The following is a 22204-nucleotide window of genomic DNA, read 5'->3' as shown; positions in this document are numbered from 1 at the left end:
ACAACAGAAAACATACCTGTTTACTGTAGCTGTACAAACAGTGGACTGTTGAAACTGTCAGTTGAATACAACAATGGTATCTACGTACCCATTGTATGCAGCAGCATTTGTTTGAGAAATCTACTCAAGCCAAAACCTGACAGTAATCTATGAGCAACCACTATTGTGTAACGTTATGTCTGATTAATATAAAAAATTATATTTTAACAAACGCAACACATAGATCCAGAGGCTCTAGTAGGCATCAAAAAAGGGTGGGTTTGTGCAGCTGTGTCCACCCAGTTGTGTGGGCCCACACAGGTATGTGACAATAGCGAATATTCATTCATATGCATAATATTTAATGAATATGATCTGATACTATTTCGTGAATATTCTCTATTGTCACACTGATTCTCTTCCCAGCCAATCAGGAAATGGGTTGTGAGACCCATTTCCCGATTGGCCGAAAGGAGAAGCGATCTTATTGGCCAAGGAGGAGGAGGAAGGAAATGCATGGCTGGAGGAGGAGCAGGGGAAGCCCAAGCGACCCACCAGCCGCCACTGTGAATCCAGGGATGTTTCATCCGCAGCAGCTCAGCCATCCACCAATCCCCGTCTTCAACAGGGAAGGGAGGAGAAGGGGAGATCAGAGTCATCCTGGGCAGGATATCTGCTTCATAAGGTAAGGAGGCCATCCTTCTCCTGCTGAAGAGGGGGGGAGGTGTTGATTTGCACTCACCCCCGAACTATTGGGCACCAGCCGCCACTGACTTTCCGAAAGTTTGCGGCATCCAGAAAAAAACCTTGTGCGGAGAAGAAAAGGTGAGCGCTACCATCGGTCCTGTGTCATGCCAACAGTAAAGCATCCTGAGACCATTCATGTTTGGGGTTGCTTCTCAGCCAAGAGAGTGGGCTCACCCATAATTTTGTCTAAGAACACAGCCATTAATAAAGAATGGTACAAAAAGATTCTCCGAGAGCAACTTCTCCAAACCATCCAAGAACAGTTTGATGGGGAATAATGCCTTTTGATGGAGCATCTTGCCATAAGGCAAAAGTGATTATTAAGTGGCTTGGGGAACAAAACATTGACATTTTGGGTCCATGGCCAGGAAACTCCCCAACCTTGATTCCATTGAGAACTTGTGGTCCATCCTCCAGAGGGGGTGAACAAAAACCCCCCACAAATTCTGACAAACTCCAAGCATTGATTATGCAAGAATGGGCGGCCATCAGTAAGGATGTGGTCCAGAAGTTGATTGACAGCATGCCAGGGGAAATGGGAGAGGTCTTGAAAAAGAGGGATCAACATTGCAAATATTGACTCTTTACATAAACTTAATGTAATTGTCAATAAAAGCCTTCGACACTTACGAAATGCTTGTAATTATACTTCAGTATACCGTAGTAACATCTGACAAAAAGATCTAAAAACACTGAAGTAGCAGATTTTGTGAAAATTTATATTTGTGTCATTATCAAAACTTTTGGCCACGGCTGTACAGTATGAATCAGTGTTTTTTTTCTTTTTTTAAATGTGGTTGGAGCTGTGTGCAGGCAGCCTATATTACGCTATGGGGATGTGCAGCATCTGTACGAATATAGCTGCAGGTTCTAATTTGCCCCCAAACGCTGGGGCCACTCACTGGCACTTGCACACTTAGGACCTGCGGCTGAGTTCATACAACCACTGCATCCACATAGAGTAATAGTACATCAGAGCCACCGGAAAGGTTGTTTGGGAGCTTGTATATCCACTCCTTGGAAAAGGGTTGCCACCTTTATGTGGATAATTACTATACAAGCTTGCCCCTCTTCCGCAATCTTTACCACAAGGACACTCCAGCGTGTGGTACAGTGCCCAGCCAATAGGAAGGGCTTCCCACAAAGACTTGTTACTGAAAGAATACGACAAGGGGAGATGGCGTCTTTGCAGAATGAAGAGGCTGGAAACGTCAGAAGAAATGCTGGGTGTGCTCCAGAGGAGGAGCAAGAAAAGACACCGTGTATTATTGTCCTGATTGTCCTTCCCAACCAGGCCTTTGTATTGATGAATGTTTCCGCCGTTACCATACTTCTCTCCATTATTAGGGAAGTATGGTAAACGTAATTGTCATTTACCGCCACATCCCTTTATGCCACTGTACATACCGCTGCCTTCTCCGAAACTGACCCAGGCCTGATAAACGACCACGCTTCTGCCTAATGCTAAACTTTACCTACCTCTGCCTTCTCCGCAACTGACCCTGGCTTGCTAAACGACCACGCTTCTGCCTAACGCTAAACTGTACCTACCTCTGCCTGTTCTGGACTGACCCTGGCCTGATATACGACCACGCTTCTGCCTAACGCTAAACTGTACCAACTCTGCCTACTCTGGAACTGACCCTGGACTGTTTGACCATGTTTTTTGGATGCCTCTTGGACTGGTCTTTTACTCTGCTACTGGAGTAGTGGGCTTCATAACACAGGGGTCTCACATATGTGAGGGGCTCCAGAATTGTTTTTCTGGATGAAGAAAACTAATTTTTTAGTTTTCTCATTCCCAGATTAGTGTCTGGAAACTCAGAGGCTTCAAAGAGATTTGGGTGGGAGAAGCCTCTACCCCTGTCCCCATTCTTTCCTGGACTGCTACTTGGACCATGTTCCTGCTTACTACCAGGACCAATATTTTGGCACTGCTGGCAATGTCTCTACTTGCACTGACCCTGGACTGTATATGGACAGTATCCCTGCCTGTACTGACTATGGGCAATATTCCTGCCTGCTGCCTGGATAATTCCATTCACTGTCGCTGACCACGTCCCTGCCTGGATCAGGGCTCTCCTCCTGTGGACAACTGCACTACTAAAACCACAGGTAATCTTTTGTTTACCCTTTGCTCAGCAGAATGTATTTTAGGGTGTAATTCTTGGTTAATGCTATGTGTTAGAAATATGAAGGGCCTTCAAAAATGTGATAGATTGTAAGGAAATTAGATATGTAATTTATGCTCCTAGAACACCTGAATGTGCTACTTTAATTTTGGGCCTCTGTATGTGGCCAGGCTGTGTAAAAGTCTCACACATGTGGTATCGCCATACTCAGGAGGAGTAGCAGAATATATTTTGGGGTGTCATTTTTGCTATGTACATGCTATGTGTTGGAAATATCTTATAAATGGACAACTTTGTGTAAAAAAAAATGCGTTTTCATTTTTTTCCCACATTTTCCAAAAACTTCTGGAAAAAAATGAACCCTTCAAAAGACTCATTATGCCTCATAGATTATACATTGGGGTGTTTGCTTTCCAAAATGGGGTCACTTTGTGGGCGTTTCCATTGTCCTGGTGCTCCAGGGCCTTCAAAAATGTAATAGGTGGTTAAGAGATTAGATATGCAATTTATTATACTAGAACGCCTGAATGTGCTACTTCGATGTTGGGCCTCTGTATGTGGCCAGGCTGTGTAAAAGTCTCACACATGTGGTATCACCATACTCAGGAGGAGTAGCAGAATATATTTTGGGGTGTCATTTTTGCTATGTACATGCCGTGTGTTGGAAATATCTTATGCCGCGTACACATGGTCGGACTTTTCGTCTACAAAAGTCCGACAGCCTGTCCGACAGACTTTCGATGGACTTTTGGCGGACTTTTGGCGGACTTGCGGCAGACTTTCTTACGAACGGACTTGCCCACATACGATCACACAAAAGTCCGACGGATTCGTACGTGATGACGTACACTGGACTAAAATAAGAAAGTTGATAGCCAGTAGCCAATAGCTGCCCTAGCGTGGGTTTTTGTCCCAGACGAGCGGATTTCTGGGTCCGGCGTAGTTACGACGTAAAGATTTGAAGCATGTTTCAAATCTAAAGTCCGTCAGATTTGAGGCTGGAAAAGTCCGCTGAAAGTCCGGGGAAGCCCACACATGATCGGATTGTCAGACAGCTTTAGTCCGTCGGCGTCCGTCGGACTTTTGTAGACGAAAAGTCCGACTGTGTGTACGCGGCATTAGAAATGGACAACTCTGTGTAAAAAAATGCGTTTTCAGTTTTTTCCCACATTTTCCAAAAACTTCTGGAAAAAAATGAACCGTTCAAAAGACTCATTATGCCTCATAGATTATACGTTGGGGTGTTTGCTTTCCAAAATGTGGTCACTTTGTGGACGTTTCCATTTTCCTGGTACTCCAGGTCCTTCAAAATTGTAATAGGTGGTTGAGAGATTAGATATGCAATTTATGTTACTAGAACACCTGAATGTGCTACTTCAATGTTAGGCCTCTGTATGTGGCCAGGCTATGTAAAAGTTTCACACATGTGGTATCGCCATGCTCAGGAGGAGTAGCAGAATATATTTTGGTGTGTCATTTGTGAAATGTACATGCCATGTGTGAGAAATAACCTGTTATAATGACAATTTGGTGTGAAAAAAAAATAAAAATAAAAAAAATCTTAATTTTGAAAAGAATTGTGGGAAAAAATGACAACTTCAAAAAACTCACAATGCCTCTTACTAAATACCTTGGAATGTCTACTTTCCAAAAAGGGGTAATTTTGTGGGTATTTGTACTTTCCTGGCTTGTAAGGGTCTCAGGAAATAAGATAGGCCTCAGTACATCAGGTGTGATCAGATGTGATCAATTTTCAGTGATTGGCACCATAGCTTGTAGACGCTATAACTTTCACACAGACTAATTAATATCCACTAATTTGTTCGGTCTTTTTTCATTTATAACACAGAAAATAAAAAACCCAGAGGTGATCAAATACCACCAAAAGAAAGCTCTATTTGTGTGAAAAAAGGACGAAAATTTCATATGGGTACAGTGTTGCATGACTGAGTAATTGTCATTCAAAGTGTGAGAGCACCGAAAGCTGAAAATTGGTCTGGTTAGGAAGGGGTTTTAAGTGCCCAGTGGTCAAGTGGTTAAAGACACAGAGCAATAATATATCACATAGTGTAACACAACAGTCCCCATAATGTATAAAACCTCTTAATGACCCATTGGTAAGCGAGGAGTCATGGAATTAGGGTCAGTTCTCTGATGTGAAGGTGGGGGATAGCGGGTGGTGTGGAGCACTGAGAGCATTTTATTAATCTCTGGAAGAGAATTTTTGTGTGTTTGGAGCACTGGACAGTTTCTTTTTTGAATATTGAACACTTTCATGTTGGAAATTGAGAGAGGAGATGGACCTTAAAGGGTTACTAAAGGTTTGTTTAAAAAAATAAAATAAATAACAAACATATCATACTTACCTCCACTGTGCAGTTGGTTAAGCACAGAGTGGCCCCGATCCTCTTCTTCCAGGGTCACTCAGCAGTGCTGGTACCTCCCCCTCTTCTCGAGTGCCCCGTTGGTGAAGCGCTCTTCTTCGGGACACTCATGCGGATGGACTCCCGTGTCCTGCTTCTGCGTCTATTGACACCGAAAGCAGGACTCGGCCCTGCCCCCTGGCGCCCATGTCATTGAATTTGATTGACAGCAGCAGGAGCCAATGGCTGTGCTGCTATCAATCTATCCAATCAGGACACGAGACACCAGATAAAGCTGGTGTACTTGTCCCTGGGGAGAAAAAGACCGGGTTCAGGTAAGTAAAACGGGGGGCACTGGGGGCTGCAACATGAGAGAAGGTTTTTCACCTTAATGAGTGCCGTGACAGATGCTGGCGCCAGTGGCCCTATTTAAGCCAGCCTGTGACCACAGGACATTGCTGGATTATCTCCCTTGTGTACCTTGACCTTGCTTCCTGATCAGTGATTACCTGTTGTGACCCCACTTGCCTTGACCTCGCTTCCTGATCTCCTGGTTAGACCCTTGGCCTGCTCCTGGACTCTGCTTTTGCCTCCTGATCTCCCAGCTTGACCTTCGGCTTGTACCCGAACCCTGCCTGTGTATGATCTTGGCTCGCCCCTGTGTATGCTCTGGACTGACTTATCTGTGTATGGCCCCTGGCCTGTCTCCTGGTTCCTCTGTTTACCTAACACAGCAAGTTCTGCTCTGCCAGCTCAGTCATCCCTCAAGTGGCCGAGCTCATCGGACTGCAAACAAGCACCTGGCCAACCGTGCTTCTTTGGGCACTGCGCTTCCTGTTCCCAACTCCAGGAACGCGCTGCACTTAGCCACAAGGGGAGCTCTCTTAGCATCTCGATCTCCATACACGCAGCTGACACTCCACCTCATTTGTTGGGCACAATACACATGATACATTGGGTGGTGGGGTGGGTACATTGATGATGTTCTTGCTGTCGACAGTTAAGGTTTCTCAATATTTCCTTTACAGAAGGATGTGATGATCTCTATTTTGTACATGAGCAGCAAACTGTGTGTGTAATTAAATAAAAAAACCCTTTGTACATGTTTTTAGAGCTGTGTGGATGAAGGACAGTCTTGTTTTAGATGACTATACCCAATATATAACTGAGGGATTGTGTGATCTTCCTGTGTGGAATCCCGGGAATACAGAGGATGGGGCCATCTCTCTGGTGGGTTCCCATTACTGGATCCATCTGTAGGAAACACACACTGACTGAATACATTGTGTCTATGTGTTCCTGCTTTCTTTACAATAAAGTCTCCTCTTACCCATTGATGTGAGGGGTGACTGATTCTCCATCATGATGTCCTTGTAGAGATCCTTGTGTCCTTCTAAATACTCCCACTCCTCCATGGAGAAATAGACAGTGACATCCTGACACCTTATAGGAACCTGCCACACACAATGATACAGTCACCATCCAAACACATCCCTTGTCTGTTACTGGATAATGTCCCAAAATTCCCGGCACCGCTCACCTCTCCTGTCAGCAGCTCCATCATCTTCTTGGTGACTTCTAGAATCTTCTTCTCATTATTTTCCTGTAGGGCTAGGAGGGGTGGTGAATGCATGGGGATGGGGTCTTGTCTTTCTCTTTGTCTTATGGACAAGCAGCGACTTCTCCTTTTTATAATATTCTCAATAGATGACTTCATAACTACAGTACAGTCCTGTAATAAACATCAATTAATAGTATATCAGAATCCTCCTCACCTAACAAGGCTAGTCTGTGTTTTATTAATACAGTTAAGAATGATTAAACACTCCCAGAATCCTTCTCACCTCTCCAGTCAGTAGACAGATGATCTCCAGTGTGAGTATTAATATCCCATTAAGGAGATGATTTTTTTTCATATTTACATAATTGAGAAGCTGTTGATTCTCCATCATGACGTCCTTGTAGAGATCCTTGTGTCCTTCTAAATACTCCCACTCCTCCATGGAGAAATAGACAGTGACATCCTGACACCTTACAGGAACCTGACACACACAATGATACAGTCACCATCCAGACACATCCCTTGTCTGTTACTGGATAATGTCCCATAATTCCCGGCACCGCTCACCTCTCCTGTCAGCAGCTCCATCATCTTCTTGGTGACTTCTTGAATCTTCTTGGCACTGGTTACCTCTGCTGTCAGGCAGTGAGGTGGAGGCACTGTGATGGGTGATGTCCTGTGAAGACGACTGCTGGGTGTTAATGGTTCACCAGATATTTTTCTCACTACGTTATAATCCTGTGTAAAGAGAGAAAGTAACAAATATCACTACAGACCTCCCAGAATCCTCCTCACCTCTCCGGTCAGGTCTTTGTTTTATTAATAGAGATAAGAGTGATGTCATATGACTTTCCAGAATCCTCCTCACCTCTCCGGTCAGCAGGTTGATTATCTCCAGGGTGAGGTTCAAAATCCTTTTAGTCACATGATTTTGGCCCATCTCCATCTTCAGTGGTGTGGTCATGTGATCTACACAGGACTCTCCTCTCTGTAGACGGATAATAAACTGAGAATTATCTGGACTGTACTGGGATGAAAAATGTCTGCACAGAGTTCCTCCATAGTTCTAACATTGAAAATTCCTTTTAAATAACTCAGACAAAAATCTTTCATTTTAGGCTTATAATGGCTGGGGAAGGATTAGGCCTTCTTTCAAGATATTCTTGTCCAGGTTGGGGAGATTTCCTGTGACTTCCTGTCCAGCATGTATCTGGACTATGAATCAGAGGCTCTGGATGGACAGTTGGATAAGTGGCTCTATATTTAGGATGTATCCAGTCTATAAACCAGAGGTTCTGGATGGACAGTTGGATTAATGGTTCTATATTTAGGATGTATATGGTCTATAAACCAGAGGCTCTGGGTGGACAGTTGGATAAATGGCTCTATATTTAGGATGTATCTGTTTTATAAAGCAGAGGCTCTGCATGGACAGTTGGATAAATGGGTCTATATTTAGGTTGTATCTGGTTTATAAACAAGAAGCTCTGGATGAATATTTGGATAAACAGCTTTATTTAGGATGTATCCGGTCTATAAACCAAAGGCTCTGGATGGACAGTTGGATAAATGGTTCTACATTTAGGATGTATCTGGTCTGGCTGTTTGAGATAAAGACATCACAGTGACTATGGAGAAAGGGAACGGAAATTATCGTGGGGGGGATTTATTGGTTTAAACAGAAAAATAATCTTATTACCCTCTTTGTGTGTTCCAGCGATGTGTGCTCTCTTTTTCCTCCTCCTTTCACCTTGGATATTGTACGTTATACAACATTCTATGCTTATCTTTCATCAGTTCCTGTCAGAGTGATCCACGCACAATATGTAACATTGCTATCCTATATCTAGCCTATCCTCCGCCCATACTTCCTGTGCTACTTCTGCTAACTCATCTACGGTTTTCTGCAAACATGCAGAAAGGGGAAGTAGGGTCCGCCCTGCCCCATCTCCAATTGTTATAACTACTTGTATTTTGGTCATTAATTCTCTTCCAAGTAAATTCACAGAGCACCCGGGAATGACTCTACAAGGGTGATACACCGTGTATCTATCATCTAAACTGCTCACAAGAAAGAAAGGGGCTTCCCAGGTCTTTGTCAGGACCCCATTTATCCCCACAGAAGGCTCACATTCTGTCAGAGTTCCAGTATATTCTCCCTCCTTGACACTAGGTTCACACCTATGCGCTTTTTAGTGCGTTTTACAATTTGTAGAAATGCACAGCAGTCCATTTACCATTGTTTCCTATGGTACATGTTCACATCTATATGTTTTTCAGCCAGTCAGTCTTTGTAAAGGGTCAGGGATTTTTTTGCGTTTTGTGTGTAAAAGACTTCAATCGACCGGCACCAAAAACGTAAGTGTTTTGCAATTTTTCTTTTCATTAAGAAACTGTGAATAGCTGGTTCTTAAGGAGTGAGTAGGGAAGCCGGCCGCCTTAGCAACTAATGAGTCATTATCTGTCAGTAGAGTTCCTGGCTGACAGCTGAATGTAAAAACAATAATTGCTGGCAATAAAAACAAAATCAGGATAAAAATGATGTGGAGTTCCCCTCCAAATCCCGACCAGGACCTTAGAGGGGAACCCCACGCCAATTTTTTTATTTAAAAATGGTGTGGGGTCCCCTACAAATCCATACCAGGTCCTTATCCAAGCATGCAGCCTGACAGGTCAGGAAAAGGAGGGGGCAAGCGAGTGCCCCCCACCCCTTCCTGAACCGTACCAGGCTTCATGCCCTCAACATGGGGGAGGCATGCTTTTGGGGCAAGGGGGATCTACCCCCCAAAGCACCTTATCCCTATGTTGATGGGGATACAAGGGCCTCTTCCCTACAACCCTGGGCTGTGGTTGTGGGGGGGTCTGCGGGCAGGGGGCTTATCAGAATTTGAAAGCCTTCTTAAACAAGGGGGCCCCCAGAACCCGTTCTCTACCTATGTAAATGAGTATGGGTTACATCGTACCCCTACTCATTCACTAAAAAAAGTGTCAAAAAGAAATAAACAAACACACACAGTTTTTGATAATTCCTTTATTAAAAATTTTGAAAAAATGTCCCCAATGTAGATCCATCATTAATCACGCCACCCGCTGCCTGCACTGGACCCCCCAAAAAATGTAAAAAAATAAAAGCTCCGCCTGCTCCTCTGTGTGCCAGTGCTTAACCGGGTTGCCGACCGCTCAACGTACATGTCCTGCAGAGCAGCGGCCTCTCTGCACAAAATCATGCATCTGTACATGATCCGCGCCCGCGGGCAGGGGGTGCACATGGGCCCAGTGCTGCTCTGATTCAGTTCAGAACTGATCAATTTTCAGGTCCAGGCCAATGATTTATGGCCTGGGCCTGCTAATCGGTTCTGACAAATCACAGAACCTCTTGTGTCTGTGTTTACATTACACAGGCACAGGAAATGATGTAATCTTCTCTCCTGGAGTCCTTTTCGGATCCAGCGTGAGAGAAGATAACGTCTACTGTGAGTACAAGCACCACACTGACACCAGATTACATACTTAGGCACATTTAACCCTTTGATCGCCCCCCCCCCCCCAGTTAACCCTTTCACTCCCTGTCACAGTGTTATTAGGTACAATGTACCGATTTTCTACTGATCACTGTATTAGTGTCACTGGCGACGTTAGATAGCGTTAGCAGCAGTCCCAGATCAGGGTACCCGCCGTATATTCCCTAATAATGTTTTAACCCCTGATCGCCCCCGGTTAACACTTTCACTGCCCTGTCACAGCATCATTAGTACCGTGTACAGATCTTTTTTTCCTCCTCACACACTGTCAGTGTGAGGCGAGGAGAGCCGATTACCGGCATCTCTGTGTTTACATGTGACCGGCTGTGATTGGACACAGCTGATCACATGGTTAAAGAGCCGCGGACAGAGATCGGGATCGCGCCATGTCCTAGAAATACGGCGTGGCCACGATCGCCACGCTGCATGCTTCCCGGGGGCGCGCAAGAGTGACCGTTCTGGGACGCCCTCATATGACATTGTCCCAGAACGAGAGCCGCACTGCCGCCATTTGACGGTGGGTGGGCGGCAAGCAGTTAAAGGGTGCTCTGACTTCTGATCAATGCTGACTGGTCTTCAGCTGTTTCCTGATGCCCTTCTTGAAACCTGCTTGTTACCCATTGCTCACGGGATTCAGAGTCAGTGAATCAGAGAGTCCAGTGAGAGACTAGGAGCTCAAGGGGCTGAAGAGCTACAAGTGGACATTGTAGTGAAACTGAGAGAACTGTTGAACTTTGCGTTAGGAACTGTTAAATACTGTTGCCATAGGAGACAGCAAACCTTGAAGTCTCGGATTCTGCCTATTGAAATTGCAATTACTTAAGGGTGTCCTGGCCCTAACCCTCTTTCCCTTGCAAAAAAAAAAAGGACTGTTAAAAGAAATAAAAACTCTTTTGTATTCAAGAAGTGTCTGGCGCCCAATAACGTTTACCACCTTTGCACCTACTATGCTTCACAACCCACTACATATTGAAGGATGTCAGCGGTCTGTGGCCTCGAAGAGTGGAAGCGGTTAGAGATTCTGCTACACAGTAAAAAATGTCAGGGAGGCAGAGGATGTGAGCTCAGTAGGGCAGTATAGAGGGGGTCATCAGGGCAAAGGATAGGGTCAGCAGTTTGTAGTGCAATGTACAATGGGTTATCAAGGCAGAGGGCAGGGAGCAGCAGGACAGTGTGCTGGGGGTCCCCCCCGAAGAGGAAAGGGTCCCCCCCACCCAAAGAAAATCACCCCTCCTAACAATTATCCTCTTTCCCCTACAATTTCCATCCTAGCACAAATCCTCCCCAGCAAATCTCCCCTTCCAGCACAAATCCCATCCCAAAAATGCCTCCTCCTAGCACAAATCCTGCCCCAGGCCTCTCCTCTTAAAGTGGTTGTTACCCTAAAAAAAACAAAAAACAGCGATCCTGTTTCCTTATAGCAGGTTAAAAATCACAATACTTGTGCCGTCTAACCTGCCCCTCTGGAAACTGTAAAAAACCTGGCTGATCCTGCCAGTTTTTGCCCTACCCTCTGTAAACTGACCACGACCTATTATGGCTGCTGAGTCCTGACACCGTGGTCAGTTTACATGCCTCCGTCATTTGCTGTTTCTCCTCTCTGCTCTCCCCTGTCCTCTCCCCCTTCCCCTCCCTGCCTGTCAGTTCGGGGGTCTGTGTATCTGTCTCCTCCCCCACATTGCTGTTAGTATGAAACTACAATTTAGACAAAAATGCTTCCAGCCCGTCTTTTTTAAGCTGCCATCCTGCACTGTATAAGTGTTTGTTGGAAACAAAGCCTCTAAATACCTTTTTGTGATGTATCTTCAGGCGGGTCATGTGACTCCCGGCCGCTCTGCTTTTCCGATCCAGGGCTACAGCGGGAGGGGCGGAGCGGCCAGCTCGGCAGTCACATGACTCTCAGCTGACATCAGAAGGAGAGATCGGCTGCTCCTGCTGTAGCCCTTGATCGGAATAGCAGAGTGGCCGGGAGTCACGTGACCATTCTGAAGATACACCAAAAAAAGTATTTAGAGGATTCGATTCTAACACTTATACAATGCAGGATCGCAGCTTAAAATAAGGGGGTTGGCAGCAAAGCATAATTTGTGGTTACAAACCCACTAACCCAATTTCCTCCACCCAAGTTTCCCCTACCTCCCCCAAATCCCCCTCTTAGCCCAAATCCCCCCACCCCTTCCTAGCAAAAATTCCCACCCCCAATACCTCCTCCTAGAGCATATAATCTCTCCAACCCCCCCAGCACATATTCCCCCATTCATCTTCCTCTAAAATATCCCCCTATGCATCCTCTTAGTACATATCCCCTCATAGTACATACTGTATTTCCCCCATTCCTCTTCCTAGGGCATATTCCCCCAATCCCGCCTCCTAGTACATGTCCTCCCCCAATCCCCTCTCCTAATACATATTTCCTCATTCCTCCTTCCAATATATACCCCCCCAAATCCCACCTCCTAATACATACCCCCCAATCCCCCCTCCTAATACATATCACCCCAATCCCCCCTCCTATTACATAGCCCCTCAATCCCCCCTCCTAATACATATCCCGCCATTCCCATCCTAGTACACATCCCCCTCAATCCCCCCTCCTAGTACATATCCCCCAATCCCACCTAATAGTACATATCCCCCAACCCCCCCCCCCCCTTCTAGTACATAATCCCCCCATTCCTCCTCCAAGCAAATATCCCCTCCAATCCCCCCTCCTAGTACACATCCTCCCCAATCCCACCTCCTACTACATATCCCCCATTTCTCCTCCAAGCAAAATCCCCCCACCCCCCAATCGCCCTCCTAGTACATATCCTCCACATTTCCCCCTCCTAGTACACATCCTCCCCAATCCCACCCCCTACTGCATATGTCCCATTCCTCCTCCAAGCAAAATACCCCCCCCCAATCCCCCCTCTTAGTACATATCCCCCAAATACCCCCTCCAAGTACATATACCCCCCCCCCCAATCCCCTCTTCTCACAGCAGATCTCATGACAATTGTAAACAGTGGATGGATTACTTTCATGCCATTCATTGTATACAAGTGTGTTGCTAGCTGTAAATTGGTGAATGTGATCACATGGTACAGACAGGGCCAATCACAGGACATCTGTGCCTTGTGATTAGCTTTGTCCAATCACCACTAATGACAACAAAAGGCACTGAATGAATCAGTTTCATTCAGTAAAAATGGTTGCTTATACCAATGACAATGACAGTGTTACTATGGTAACACTGTATTGCTCTGGTCACAGTATATTAAAAAAAGAAAAAAAATGTAATAAAAAAGGAAAAAATAAATAAATGTAAAAAAAAATCACCAGTTAGTGTCCCTGATCACCGCCAAACAGTTTCAATCAGTAAAAATGGTTGCTTATACCAATGAAAAACAAATTATGATCACTTCCCCAGAGTAGTTACTATGGTAACACTGTATTGGTCTGGTCACAGTATATTAAAAAAAAGGAAAAAAATGTAATAAAAAAGGCCAAAAAAATAAAAAACTGAAAAAATAAATCACCAGATAGTGTCCCTAAACACCACCACACCAGTTATATGATGACGCTGTACTGCACTGGTGACAGGATGTAAACAAAAAAAATTGAGAATTTTTTTTTTTTTTTTTTCATTTTCCAAAAAAATTGTAACAAAAAATTACAACTTAAAAAAACTCACCATGCCTCTTACTAAATACCTTGGACTGTCTAAAAAAGTCATTCGGGGGGTATTTGTAGTGTCCTGGCATTTTTGCTGCCTCAGAAAATGAGACCGAACCTCAGGATTGATCGATATTCAGAAATTTATATCGTAGTTCTTAGACTCTAAAACTGTCATACAGACTAAAATATACACGCTGATTTTTTTATTTTATTTTATAAAAGAAATGTAGCAGAATACATTCTGAAGGAAGATTATTTATTTGCAAAGTTTTATAACAAACTATTTTTTTTTTGCTGTACAGAATAAACATGGTAAAAAAAAAACACAACCAAAAGAAATCTCTTTCTGTCTTCAATAATATATATATTTTTTTTATAAAAGAAATGTAGCAGAATATAGATAAAGATGATTTATAAGTTTTAGAACAGAAACTAAAAAGAAAAAAAAATCCTGTAAAGAATAAACATGAAAAAAAAACTAAAAGAAGTCTCTATCTGTCTTCAATAATGAAATTCTCCATAGTGATTCCAGAAATCTGAGAACAGAGTATTGGAAAGTGCGGAGCGTTTTTGTTTATTATAGAAAATCAGGATTATGATTTACGACTGAAGGAGTTGTAAAGGCAGACGTTTTTTAATCTATGCATTAAGATAAAAAAAAACTTCTGTGTGTAGCAGCCCCCCCCCCCCCAGCACCCCCTAATACTCACCTGAGCCCCATCTCTCTCCATGAGTGCTTCAGCCGTTTGGGACTCTCCTCCTGATTGGCTGAAACACAGCAGTGAAGCCATTGGCTCCCGCTGCTTTCAATCAAGGTCAGTTAGCCAATCAGTAGAGAGAGGGGGCGGGGGCTAAACTGGGGCTCCGTGTGGGAATGGACACAGGGAGCTTGCGGCTTAACTCGGGTGCCCCCATAGCAAGCTGCTTGCCGAGGGGGCACTCTACAGGAGGGAGGGGCCAGGAGCGCTGAAGAGGGACCCGAGAAGAGGTGGATCCGGGCTGCTCTGTGTAAAACCACTACACAGAGGAGGTTTAAAATATAAAATATTAAAAAAAACTATAAAATGTTTGTTATTTTTAGAGAAAAAAAAAAAACGAGACTTTACAATCACTTTAACAAACAATAAAAACAAAGTTAGAAGCTACATCAAATCTTCTATAACTGAAGAACATAAACTATAAAATGTAATAATTATTGGATGGACCAATGAAAAGCCGACTTCTTCTGTGAGACATTAAAATAGCGATAATGTACAGGAACCAATAAGAAGCGTTGTCCATGTATTGTCATATCTGGCCATGTATTAGCACAGTTTAGTTGTATGGTGCAGTCTGTGTGAGTGCGGGACCGAGTCATCTCTGTATGTTTAGAGGATCGTATTACTAGAATTCAAATCCAGGCGCCCCAAACCAAAGTGTACCCGAAAAATAATATTGTTACCCCTCCCCCAACACATCATGAAAATGAAAAGCGTGTGTGAAATTTCTGGTGTCTAACAAGTGATTGTTTGCGGCCGAAACATTTCCCGCACTCTGAGCATGAATAAGGACGCTCACCTGTGTGAATTCTTTCGTGTGCAACAAGAATTGCTTTCCTAAGGAACATTTCCCGCACTCTGGACATGAATAGGGACGCTCACCCGTGTGAATTCTTTGGTGTCTAATAAGTTTTCCTTTCTCAATGAAGCATTTTCTGCACTCTGAACATGAATAAGGATGCTTGTCTGTGTGACTTCTCTGGTGTATGAGAAAGCTGTTTTTCTCAGTGAAACAATTCCCGCACTCTGAACATGGATAGGGACTCACATCTATGTGACATTTCTGGTGTTGAAGAAAGTGTACTTTCTGACTAAAACATTTCCCGCACTCTGAACATGAATAGGGACGCTCACCTGTGTGAATTTTCTTGTGCCTAAGAAGTGCCCATTTTTTTGGAAACAATTTCCCACACACTGAACATGACAATGAACTCTCTTCTGTGGGAACTCCTTTATGGCTTGAAGAAGATTCCTTGGGAATAGAAGGATCTATTGAAGTATCTGTACTGTGAGATCCTATAGTCTTGGTGTGGGATCCATCAGAAGATTCCTCAGGATTAGAGGAATCCATTGATCTCCCCAATTGGGAAGGTCTGGGATGTAGATTTGGAGTAACGGGATTTCCTCCTGGAGAATATTGTACAATGTTATTATCTTCTGCTTTATAATCTGGAGATACAATGAGATGTTCCTCAGAGGTATTCCGGACATTGTGTCCACCTGTTGAGAAACAATTTAACATTAAATGTTATAACCTTCCATTCAGGAGTCATATATGTTGGTCCATCACCAAATAATTTATAAGAGCTCTGGCATGGATTTGGGGGCAATTAGAAAGAGAAAAATATGAATACAAACCAAGCGAAAGTGTCCAGCGCTCCTAACACAAAGTGCACAGTGCTATGTCTCTTCTGTTCTCGTGTGCAAAATTCTCTTCTAGAGTTTAATAAAAATGTTCTCAGTGCTCCACACCACCCGCTATCCTCCACCTTCACATCAGAGAACTCACCGGAATTCTACGACCCTTCTCTTACCAATGGGTCATTAAGCCCTTATATCCCCCAAGGGGAAGATCATCCGGGACCACCACCTCTATACCACCTCTCCAGTTATCTCATATTATACCTGCCAGTATCTTCTCACCGCAGGTCCATCACAGACTCTGACACATCAACAAAGATGGCTGCCATGTGTTCACCTTCTACAGCGCTCTCCACCAATCAGCACATAGATTACCGCCAATGTCAGAAAGCACTTCCGAGAGCTCTGCAAGGTGACAAAACGGGAGGAGCCACAGTGCTGTCAATGATGACGTCAAGAAGGTGGTCCTGGATGACCTTCCCCTTAACCACTTTACGCAAATCAACGTACTTCTACGCCGCTTTGAGGAAATGGATGTACCGGGGTGAAGCCGCAGCAGGCTTCACCCCGAAACTGTTTTTTTAGAGCGGGCGAATGGCTATCTGGTGATAACAGCCGATGCAGCCATGGGTGTCCGCAAGAGAGGGCAAGTGCCCACCCCAGAATCGACAAGGTGTCAACACACGGACACTGGTGTCCGTGAGCATTTCTTGCAGGGTCCGCCGTGACCGCTGCAGACTTTTTTCTGAGTCTGCTCTGCTGACTGCTGCTGCCCTCGGACATCTGACTTACTGTCCAAGAGACCATCTCTCCCTCACCCCCGATCATCCGATGCCACAGCACTGCAGAGGCGGCAGTTCTGCAGAGGCATCTGTCGGCCGGATAAGCTGATGCCTCTTCTTTAGTTCCAACTGGAATTTCAGGTATGCTGTTGATATTACACCTCCTCCTAGTCACTCCGAGTCCTGGTAGCCATGGGCCGGATTCACAGCAATGCTGCAAGGCCAGTGTCATTGGGCACAATAGGAGACAGTAGCATTTGCATGGCCACAATAGGAGTTATATGGACACAATAGCATCTTTATGCTGTTGTGCCTATACAGTGCATCCGAAAAGTATTCACAGTGCTTCACTTTTTCTACATTGTGTTATGTTACAGCCTTATTCTAAAATGGATTAAATTCATTATTTTCCTCAAAATTCTACAAACAATACCCCATAATAACAACATCCTTGAGATGTTTCTACAACTTGATTGGAGTCCAACTGTGGTAAATTCAGTTGATTGGACATGATTTGGAAAGGCACACACCTGTCTATTTAAGGTCCCACAGTTAACAGTGCATGTCAGAGCACAAACCAAGTCATAAAGAGCCAAGAAATTATCTGTAGACCTCCAAGACAGGTTCGGATCGATGCGCAGATCTGGGGAAGGGTACAGAAAAATTTCTGTAGCATTTGAGGTCCCAATGAGCATAGTGGCCTCCATCATCCGTAAATGGAAGAAGGTTGGAACCACGAGGACTCTCCATAGAGCGGGCCGCCAAACTGAGCGTTTGAGAGAGAAGGGCCTTAGTCAGGCCACTCCCCAGTAAAAGGCACATGACAGCCCACCTGAAGTGTGCCAAAAGGCACCTGAAGGACTCTCAGACCACGAGAAACAAAATTCTCTGGTCTGATGAAACAAAGACTGAACTCTTTGGTCTGAATGGCAAGTGTCATGCCTGCAGGAAACCGGGTACCACTCATCGCCTGGCCAATACCATCCCTACAGTGAATCATGGTTCACGGTGGCAGGAACTGGGAGACTAGTCAGGATCAAGGGAAAGATGAATGCAGCAATTTACAGAGACATCCTTGATGAAAACCTGCTCCAGAGCGTTCTGGACCTCAGACTGGGGTAACAGTTCATCTTCCAACAGGACAACGACCCTAAGCACACAGCCAAGATAACAGAGGAGTGGCTATGGGACAACTCTGTAAATGTCCTTGAGTGGCCCAGCCAGAGTACAGACTTGAACCCAATTGAACATCTCTGGAGAGATCTGAAAATGACTGTACACCGACGCTCCCCATCCAACCTGATGGAGCTTGAGAGATTCTTCAAAGAAGAATGGGAGAAACTGCCCAAAAATATGTGCCAAGCTTGTAGAATCATACTCAAAAAGACTTGAGGCTGTAATTGGTGCCAAAGGAGCTTCACCAAAGTATTGAGCAAAGGCTGTGAATACTTATGTACATGGGATTTATTTCATTTTTTATTTTTAATAAATTTGCAGAGATTTAAAAAAAAATGTCTTACATTGTCATTATGGGGTATTGTTTGTAGAATTTTGAGGAAAATAATGAATTTAATCCATTTTGAAAAACAAGGCTGTAACATAACAAAATGTGGAAAAAGTGAAGCGCTGTGAATACTCGGAAGCACTGTATAGCTGCGATTATGCCCATATAGATGTACAACAGCAGATGTATGGGCATAATAGCATAAAGGTGTTATTGTGCCCATATAGCTGCTATTGTGCCCTTATAGATGCTGTTGTGCCCATATAGATGCTGTTGTGCCCATATAGATACACAATAGTAGCAATTGTATATGAGCACAAGGATATCTATAAACGCACAACAACAGCTTTATGGGTACAACAGCATAAAGATGCAATTGTGCCCATATAGAATTTAAAATCTCCACTGGCTTAAGCCAATGCTGCACCATGCAGGTTTTTTTTTTCTGTAATCGATTGCCTAATTGTATGTTTATTTATACCTTCACTTGTTGTGGTCGCAGCATATTTTGCATGGTTTTGCATGTGGCTCAGATCGCCACGGCAAAACTAGGTACACTCACCCCCCCAAAAAAGTGCCAAATGTGTCAGTGGAAGGGGGAGGGGTATCACGATTTATGTGATGACTAAGCCCCTCCCCTTCATGACATTGTTGAAAAAGGGCGGAGCATGGGTAACCTTAACCATTTACCGACCAAGCCATAGCTGAATGATGGCCACAGCGCAATCGCATAATTCTGCGAGGGTGTACAATGACGTCCTCCCAGAAAAACGCTCCAGGAATGCACCCAGGAATGTTCATGACCGTTGGGTCCTCTGGACCTGGCACGTCACGGATCGGGGGTAAAGGGCCAATGACAGCAGCCCTTTACCACGTGATCGCTCCGTCCAATGAAGGAGCGATCAGTTGTCAACAAACCGGAACATGTCTGGTTCAGCTCCTCCCCTCTCCGCACACAGATCAGTACAGGGTGTGAGGAGAGGAGGGAGCCAGGTGCAGCATCTCTGTGGGCTGGATCTATTCCGCCCAGTGCGCTGATCTGTGCCCATTCATTCCCATCCTCATTCATTCTCATCCATCTCCATCCATGGCTCATTCATCCTCATTCATGGCTCATCCATCCTCATTCATGGCTCATTCATGCTCATCCATGGCTCTGCCATGCCACATCAGTGATCAATCATCTGTGCAACATCCATGCCACATCAGTGATCATCCATGCCACATCAGTGATCATCCGTGCCACATCAGTGATCATCCGTGCAACATCCATGCCTCATCAGTGATCATCCATGCCATATCACTTATCATCCGTGCCACATCAGTGATTATCTGTGCCACATCAGTGCTCATTCGTGCCACATCAGTGCTCATCCCTACCACATCAGTGCTCATCCCTGCCACATCCATGCCACATCAGTGCTCATCTGTGCCACATCCATGGCACATCAGTGCTCATCTGTGCCACATCCATGGCACATCAGTCCTCATTCGTGCCACATCAGTACTCATCCATGCCACATCCCTGCTACATCAGTGCTCATCAATGCCACATCCATGCCCCATCAGGGCTCATCCCTGCCACATCAGTACTCATCCGTGCCACATCCATGCCACATCAGTACTCATCTGTGCCACATCCATGCAACATCAGTACTCATCCGTGCCACATCCATGCCACATTAATGCTCATCAGTGCCACATCCATGCAACATCAGTTCTCATCCAATGCAACATCAGTGCTCATACGTGCCACATCCATGTCACATCAGTGCTCATTCGTGCCACATCCATGCCACATTAGTGCTCATTCATGCCACATCATGCTCATCCCTGCCACATCTATGCCTCATCAGTGCTCATCTGTGCCACATCCATTGCACATCAGTGCTCATTCATGCCACATCAGTACTCATCCATGCCACATCAGTGCTCATCCCTACCACATCAGTGCTCATCCCTGCCACATCCATGCCACATCAGTGCTCATCTGTGCCACATCCATGGCACATCAGTGCTCATTCGTGCCACATCAGTACTCATCCATGCCACATCCTTGCTACATCAGTGCTCATCAATGCCACATCCATGCCACATCAGACTCATCCCTGCTACATCAGTACTCATTCGTGTCACATCCATGCCACATCAGTACTCATCCGTGCTACATCCATGCAACATCAGTACTCATCCGTGCCACATCCATGCCACATTAATGCTCATCAGTGCCACATCCATGCAACATCAGTTCTCATCCGTGCACCATCAGTGCTCATACGTGCCACACCCATGCCACATCAGTGCTAATCTGTGCCACATCCATGGCACATCAGTGCTCATTCATGCCACATCAGTACTCATCCATGCCACATCCATGCCACATTAGTGCTCATTCATGCCACATCATGCTCATCCGTGTCACATCAGTATTCATCCGTGCCACATCAGTGCTCATTTGTGCCACACCAATGCCACATCAGTACTCATCCGTTCCACATCCGGGTTACATCAGTGCTCATCTGTGCCACATCCATGCCACATCAGTGCTCATCCATGCCACATCCATGCCACATCAGTTCTCATCTGTGCCACATCAATGCTCATTTGTGCCACATCCATGCCACATCAGTGCTCATCCATGCCACATCACTTCTCATCCATGCCACATCTATACCACTACAGTGCCCATTAGTGCCATTACAGTGCCTCACAAAAGTGTAATAGTTAGTCTAATTAGATTTGAAATGTATGTCCCTAGAACACCCGATGGCGTTCCCTGCATGTTGGGACTCTGTATGTGGCCAGGCTGTTTAAAGTCTCACACATGTGGTACTGCCATACTCAGGAGTAGCAGAATGAATTTTGGGGGTAATTTTTGCTATGTACATGCTATGTGTTAGAAATATCTTATAAATGGACAACTTTGTATAAAAATAAATGCATTTTCATTTTCTTTCCACGTTATCCAAAACTTATGGAAAAAAGTGATATGTTCAAAAGACTCAATATGCCTCTTGGAATATACCTTGAGGTGTTTACTTTACAAAATGGGGTCATTTTGTGGACGTTCAAAAGGGCATTCAAAAGTGTAAGAGGTTGTGTAAGAAATTATATGTGCAATTTATGTCCCTAGAACGTCTGAAGGTGCTCCCTGCAAGTTGGGCATCTGTATGTGGCCAGGCTGTGAAAAAGTCTCACATGTGGTATTGCCATACTCAGAAGGAGTAGTAGAATGAGTTTTGGGTGTAGTTGCAAGTATGCCTATACTGTGTGAGATAAATAACCTGTTACTATGAAAATTTTGTGAAAAAAATCTTAATTTTGCAAAGAATTGTGGGAAAAAAATTACAACTTCAAAAAACTCACCATGCCTCTTATACTTTGGAATGTGTACTTTCCATAAAGGGGTCATTTGAGGGGTATTTGCACTTTCCTGGCTTGTTAGTGTCTCAAGAAATGAGATGGGCCATCAGTACATCAGGTGTGATCAATATTCAGTGATTTGCACCATAGCTTGTAGACAGGGGCGCAACTACCACCATAGCGACCCATGTGG

The 22204-nt window shown here is 44.6% G+C and overlaps 1 pseudogene; it reads right to left on the bottom strand.

The window, feature by feature from the left end:
- Positions 1 to 15174: 15174 nt before the first annotated feature.
- LOC141106859 (uncharacterized) lies at positions 15175 to 19717 on the bottom strand (annotated as a pseudogene).
- Positions 19718 to 22204: the final 2487 nt, after the last annotated feature.

This window comes from Aquarana catesbeiana, linkage group LG08 (genome assembly GCF_042186555.1).
Source record: "Aquarana catesbeiana isolate 2022-GZ linkage group LG08, ASM4218655v1, whole genome shotgun sequence".
Classification (NCBI taxonomy): Eukaryota; Metazoa; Chordata; class Amphibia; order Anura; family Ranidae; genus Aquarana; species Aquarana catesbeiana.
This window is presented reverse-complemented; position numbering and strand designations above follow the sequence as displayed.